Raw genomic sequence first — 7,633 nt, 5'->3', positions numbered from 1 at the left:
CTTTTGTTCTGTCTTACTCAAATTACTTCTGGGAACCTTGGCCTTTCTCATAATAAGGGAGCACTCTTGTCTTAATGCTTCCTTATCTTCCAAGGGGAGGTTGTTAATCCCATGTTCTATATTACAAATCATTTTCTCAATAGGAAGATTTTTCGGGGCAACAGCAAATCCAAGACCTTTCCCCAGGACATTAATGATCTCAGGTTCCAAACCATGGGAGGATAAATTTACGACCTTTCTTTTTGATGTGTTGACATTTCGATCCAACGCATCAGAGAATCCAACCACCGAATATGAGTTTCTACCCCCTGAATCACCGGAGTCAAGTTTAATGGGCGCACTTGAAACACGTTCAACTTCAGAATCGATTCTGAAGTTGAACGTGTTTCAAGTGCGCCCATTAAACTTGACTCCGGTGATTCAGGGGGTAGAAACTCATATTCGGTGGTTGGATTCTCTGATGCGTTGGATCGAAATGTCAACACATCAAAAGAATCGATTCTGAAGTTGAACGTGTTTCAAGTGCGCCCATTAAACTTGACTCCGGTGATTCAGGGGGTAGAAACTCATATTCGGTGGTTGGATTCTCTGATGCATTGGATCGAAATGTCAACACATCAAAAGAATCGATTCTGAAGTTGAACGTGTTTCAAGTGCGCCCATTAAACTTGACTCCGGTGATTCAGGGGGTAGAAACTCATATTCGGTGGTTGGATTCTCTGATGCGTTGGATCGAAATGTCAACACATCAAAAGAATCGATTCTGAAGTTGAACGTGTTTCAAGTGCGCCCATTAAACTTGACTCCGGTGATTCAGGGGGTAGAAACTCATATTCGGTGGTTGGATTCTCTGATGCGTTGGATCGAAATGTCAACACATCAAAAGAATTGATTCTGAAGTTGAACGTGTTTCAAGTGCGCCCATTAAACTTGACTCACGTTTAATGGGCGCACTTGAAACACGTTCAACTTCAGAATCGATTCTTTTGATGTGTTGACATTTCGATCCAACGCATCAGAGAATCCAACCACCGAATATGAGTTTCTACCCCCTGAATCACCGGAGTCAAGTTTAATGGGCGCACTTGAAACACGTTCAACTTCAGAATCGAATCTTTTGATGTGTTGACATTTCGATCCAACGCATCAGAGAATCCAACCATCGAATATGAGTTTCTACCCCCTGAATCACCGGAGTCAAGTTTAATGGGCGCACTTGAAACACGTTCAACTTCAGAATCGATTCTTTTGATGTGTTGACATTTCGATCCAACGCATCAGAGAATCCAACCACCGAATATGAGTTTCTACCCCCTGAATCACCGGAGTCAAGTTTAATGGGCGCACTTGAAACACGTTCAACTTCAGAATCGATTCTTTTGATGTGTTGACATTTCGATCCAACGCATCAGAGAATCCAACCACCGAATATGAGTTTCTACCCCCTGAATCACCGGAGTCAAGTTTAATGGGCGCACTTGAAACACGTTCAACTTCAGAATCGATTCTTTTGATGTGTTGACATTTCGATCCAACGCATCAGAGAATCCAACCACCGAATATGAGTTTCTACCCCCTGAATCACCGGAGTCAAGTTTAATGGGCGCACTTGAAACACGTTCAACTTCAGAATCGATTCTGAAGTTGAACGTGTTTCAAGTGCGCCCATTAAACTTGACTCCGGTGATTCAGGGGGTAGAAACTCATATTCGGTGGTTGGATTCTCTGATGCGTTGGATCGAAATGTCAACACATCAAAAAGAAAGGTCGTAAATTTATCCTCCCATGGTTTGGAACCTGAGATCATTAATGTCCTGGGGAAAGGTCTTGGATTTGCTGTTGCCCCGAAAAATCTTCCTATTGAGAAAATGATTTGTAATATAGAACATGGGATTAACAACCTCCCCTTGGAAGATAAGGAAGCATTAAGAAAAGAGTGCTCCCTTATTATGAGAAAGGCCAAGGTTCCCAGAAGTAATTTGAGTAAGACAGAACAAAAGGCCTTCAATTCCCTGCGAAACAATGAAGAAATTGTGGTTCTCAAGGCAGATAAAGGAGGAGCAGCAGTGATCCTAGATAAAGAAGATTATATATGCAAAATGAATGAACACCTCAATTGTGGCAGTTACAAGAAGCTGAACAAGAACCCGATCCCCAAGATTATGAAAGAGGTGAAAAAGGCAGTTTTGGAATCCAACCTTGATGAAAAATTAAAAAAGAGATTAATTCCCTCTAGTGAATGCATCCCTAGAATTTATGGGCTACCCAAGATCCATAAGGAAGGAGTCCCTCTGAGACCAATTGTCAATACAATTGGTTCCCCAACCTATGAGCTCGCTAAATACGTTGCAAAAATCCTGAGACCCCTTGTGGGAAACACTGATTCTTTCATCAAGGACTCCCATGACTTTGTGAAGCTCATTAAGAATGAGAAATTGGATCGTGAGGACATCCTTGTCAGCTTTGACGTTGTGTCCCTATTTACCAAGATCCCTCTCGAAGAAGCCATTCAGGTTATAAAAGAGATTACTGATCCAGGGACTGCAAGATTGGCTGAAATCTGCTTGCGATCAACAGTTTTCACCTTCCAAGGAACATACTATGAGCAAACTTCTGGAGTGGCAATGGGATCCCCCCTTTCACCGATCGTGGCCAACCTATACATGGAATATTTTGAGAAGAAGGCCTTGGATTCTTACCCCCTGAAGCCAGCATGGTGGAAGCGATTCATCGATGATACTAATATAAAATGGACTCATGGTAAAGCAGAGCTTGACAAGTTCTTTATTCACCTAAATTCCATCTCCTCAGAAATAAAATTCACTATGGAGCTTGAAGAAAACATGAGCATTCCTTTTTTAGACATCCTCATCATGAGAAAAGATGATGGATCCATTGGGCACAGAGTCTTCAGAAAGTCTACCCATACAGAGAACTACCTCCACGCTAGCTCCCACCATCATCCAGCCCAGAAACTTGGTGTTCTAAACACTCTTGCTATCAGGGCCCTTCGAATTTCTGACACTGATCATTTGGATGAAGAAAAGAAGCATTTAGTCTCAACCTTTAAAGGTTTAGGCTACAAAGAAAATGAGATTAAGAGAGCAATTCAGAAAGCTGAGAAGAGGATGATATCTCATGAACCTAAAGCCCGAGATCAATCTGAAGATGGTAGGGTTTTTCTTCCTTACATTCATGGAGTTACAGATAAGATTGCGAGAGTCCTAAGAAAGAAGAACATAAGCACGCAATTCTCAGCCCCTGGAACAATTAGGCAAAGTATCAGATCGGTTAAGGATAATATTGATAAACAACAACTTAAAGGGGTCTATAAAGTCGATTGCTCATGTGGGAAAAGCTACATTGGTGAAACGGGTCGCTCCTTGCAGACGAGACTTAAGGAACATGGAGCTGATATTAAAAATGAAAGGTCTCGTTCTTCCGCCCTTGCAGAACACTCATCAAAAACTAAGCACCATGTCTTATTGGAAAACGCCTCCAATATCGCTAAAGAAGAGCATCACCATAAACGAAAGATCAGAGAAGCTCTTGAAATCATCAAGCACCCGCAGAATCTAAACAGGGACAGTGGTTTGGAGATCAGTGGAAGCTGGTTTCCCCTGATTAAAGAAAAATTAACCCAATATCAATATAATAATAGTAATAATAATAATAATTAATAATTATAATATTAATAATAATTAATAATTTTCCATTAAACCCTACAATATTAATTAATTAGATTTTCAATTTAATCCCTTATTAAATTCAAATATCTACTTTATTATAAGATTAATAACTTTCTAATAATTATAAAAGTTATTAATATGTCAATAATAATCATTATAATTAATTATTATATTAATTATTACATTAATATAATTAATTATCATAGTAATAATAATTAATAAATAATCAATCATATTAATTAATAATTAATAATAATTAATATAATAATTATTTACATCATATTTTTAATTACAGTTATAATCATATTAATTAATATAATATTAACTAATAATAATTAATTAATTATATTAAGTAATAATTAATTAATTATATTAAGTAATAATTATCAATTATATTAACTAATAACAATTAATAATAATAAATAATCAATTAATTACTATATTTATTATTGGTACATTAATAATAATTAATATAATTATCTTAAATAAATAAATAATAAATAAGAATAAACATTTATAATCATTTCAATTATAATCATATTAATTAATATAATAATTAATTATATTAATTTAGTAATTAATTATATTAATTAATAATAATTAATTATATTAAGTAACAATGATCAATCATATTAACTAAACATTACTTAATAATAATTAATAAAATTATTAAAAATAAACAATCAATATAATTATTCACTATATTAAAAAATTTTATAGTAATCATCATACTAATATTTATTATAAAATTAATATTATTAATTATTATATTAAATAAATAATAATAAAATAAAAATAAATAAATAAACAATTATAATCATTTCAATTAACCTGAAAAAACTATATTCATTACAATAGTAACAGTTGAAGTAATAATAATTTTCACTCAAAATTTATATATTAATAAGAATAAAAATAATTATAATCAATTCAATTCAATTAATTTTAATAATATATATTTAATAGTACTTATTAATAATTATTATTTAGATAATATCTAAAAAAAAAAAAAAAAATAATAATAATAATAAAAATTAATTAATTAAAAATTAAATAAAATTAATTAATCATGAAGGAGCCGACTTCTCAAAAATTGAGAGCCGACCTTCCCTTCCCTTATTTTCCCTCCTCATTTCTATTTAAACCCTAATAGTCTGCTCTTCTTCTATCAAAGCATTCATGTTGTCCTGATGATGGATCCCGGTTGGGATTCGAAACGTTGGCAGAAAATCGTTCTTACTGTGGATTCTCCGATGACTAAAGACTTCCAATCATCAGGGTCACCAGCCCAATCAGAATCAATGAAACCAACCAACAGAGGAGATGCTTCTGCACTATAATGAATCCCAAACTGAAATGTACCTCGAACATAACAAAGTATTCTTTTAACTGCTTTCCAATGAATTTCATGTGGTTTTTGCATAAACCGAGCAATAAGGCCAACAACAAAGGAAAGGTCAGACGGGTATGGGTCAAATACAAAATTTTTCCTACAAGCTGAGGGTATAAGGTAGCATCAACTTCATGGGAAGTACAAGTGACTGAAAGTTTGGCTCCAGACTGAAAGGGAAAAGGGGTTTGCTTATAGCCTTCCATGTGAAAGTGGCGTAGAAGATCACAGGCATACTTGGACTGGGAAAGGGAAATACCTTCCTTGGATTGCAAGACTTAAAGACCAAGAAAATAATGCAAGTGTCCTAAGTCTATCATTTCAAACTTCTTTTTAACGCTAGACTTCACATGGTTTATAAGGTTGGGATCACTACCAGTAAGGATAAGATCATCAACATAAAGAACAAGAATGCTAAGATACTTACCCACTTTCTTGGTGTAGACAATATTGTCAGAATGACACCTAAAAAAGCCAATATCTAAAAGAAAACTATCCATTTTGGCATACCAAGCCCGAGGGGCTTGCTTGAGACCATAAAGGGATTTCTTAAGTCAACATACAAAGCTGGAGTCTGGTTGTATAAAGCCAAGAGGTTGTTCCATATAGATTTCTTCATGCAAGTCCCCATGCAAAAAGGGAGATTTAACATCCATCTGATGGACTTCCCATTTGAAAGAGGTAGCAAGGGAAAGAACAAGGCGGATAGAGTTCATTTTGGAAACAGAGGAGAAGGTTTCAGTATAGTCAATGCCTTCAAATTGTGAAAAACCCTTAGCAACAAGACGAGCTTTATGTTTATCAACTTTTCCATCTGGTCCATACTTGGTTTTGTAAACCCATTTGCATCTAACAAGTTTTCATCCCTTTGGAAGAGGAACAATATCCCATGTATCATTTGCCAGTAATGAACAATATTCTTCATTCATAGTTGCGTCCTAATCTGGATGGCCTGAAGCTTTTGCAAAGGTGTCAGGATCATAATTTGCTGAATCTTGAGCCAGTAGAAAAGAGGCTCTATCGAACTGAGAACGTGTACGTCGTTGAAATGTAGGATCACCTGCAAGAGCACCTAATGCATCCCGAGTAGCACGAACCCATTTTGGAAGCTGAGGAGATGAAGGAGGATCTTGAGAAGGTGGGGGAGGATTTTCATCCTCGTTGTCATCATCTGAAGAAGAAATATTTTCAGAAATAGAAGGGATAGAGAGAGGTGGCACATCCGCCGAACTAGGCTCGTAGGCCAATATATTTTCAGAAAACTTTACATCTCTTCTAATGATAACATTTTTGGATTTAAGTGGAATGAGTCTATATGCTTTGACATCTTACAAAAATACATTTTTCACTCTTAGGTTCTAAAGCTTTATGTTTCTCATCTGGAATATGGGCCCATGCTTCACTTCCAAAGACACGGAAGTGACTTACATCTTGTTTAATTGAGCTCCATGCTTCTTCTGGAGTGACATTCTTTAAAACCTTAGTAGGATTGTGATTCACTATGTAATTTTCACAGTTAATTGCTTCTGCCCAAAAATTAAGACTAAGTCCTTTAAATTGAAGCATACAATTAGCCATTTCCTTTAAGGTGAAATTCTTCCTTCCAACTACACCATTTTGTTGTGGAGTACATGGAACAAAATGTTGCATTTGATTCCATTCTCAGTGAAAAAGTTGATGAATTTGTTGTTTACATATTCTCCGCCATTATCAAATCTTAGCTTAAGAATTTGATATCCAAATTGTTTTTCAACAAAGGCCTTAAAAGCCAAGAACATGTTAAATACTTCACTCTTGAGTTTTAAGAAGTATACCCGATTGCGTCTGGAGAAATAATCAATGAAAGTTAAGAAATACTTGTAGCCAAAGAATGAAACAACTGGAAGGGGACCACATAAATCACTATGCACAAGCTATAAAGGGGTTGAGGCATGCCAACAGGCACGTTTTCACAACTATCACGATGATGTTTTCCGAGTACACATCCGGAACAAACACCATCTCTGCAAGATACCATAGGAAGACCTGTCACCATATTTTCTTTACATAGATTTTGAAGGGAGCGATAGTTTAAGTGACCAAATCGCTCATGCCAAAGTTTTCTCACTTCATCATTATGAGCAACAAATACCGAGGGAAGAGTTGATGACCCAAAGTCTTTAAACTTATACAACCTTGTAGAATCATTAGCAATGCCAGTAGCTAAAATCTATATAGTATCTCTTAGGTCCTTAATTACAACATCATGAGGTGAAAATTCAATGATTTTACCTTCACCTGAATGAGTTATCTGATATACAAATAGAAGGTTGCAGGATAAGGTTGGAACACATAATACATCATTAAATTGACCATTGTCTAGATGAATAGTTCCAGTCCCTACAACACTAAGAGATCTATCATCACCAACATATATATTTTTGGTGTTACAATCATTTAAAGAAGAAAGCATGGCTTTGTTTTTGGCCATGTGATAAGAAGCTCCGGAATCAATGAGCCACTCATGAGAATGAGAAGAAGAAGATACATTTAGTGCATAACCAGACCGAGATTC

The sequence above is a fragment of the Pinus tabuliformis genome, chromosome 4_2 (assembly GCF_031772625.1).
Source record: "Pinus tabuliformis cultivar Carrire ecotype Pingquan chromosome 4_2, CPIR1, whole genome shotgun sequence".
Taxonomy (NCBI): Eukaryota; Viridiplantae; Streptophyta; class Pinopsida; order Pinales; family Pinaceae; genus Pinus; species Pinus tabuliformis.
The sequence above is the reverse complement of the archived record's forward strand: the minus strand, read 5'-3'. Positions refer to the sequence as shown.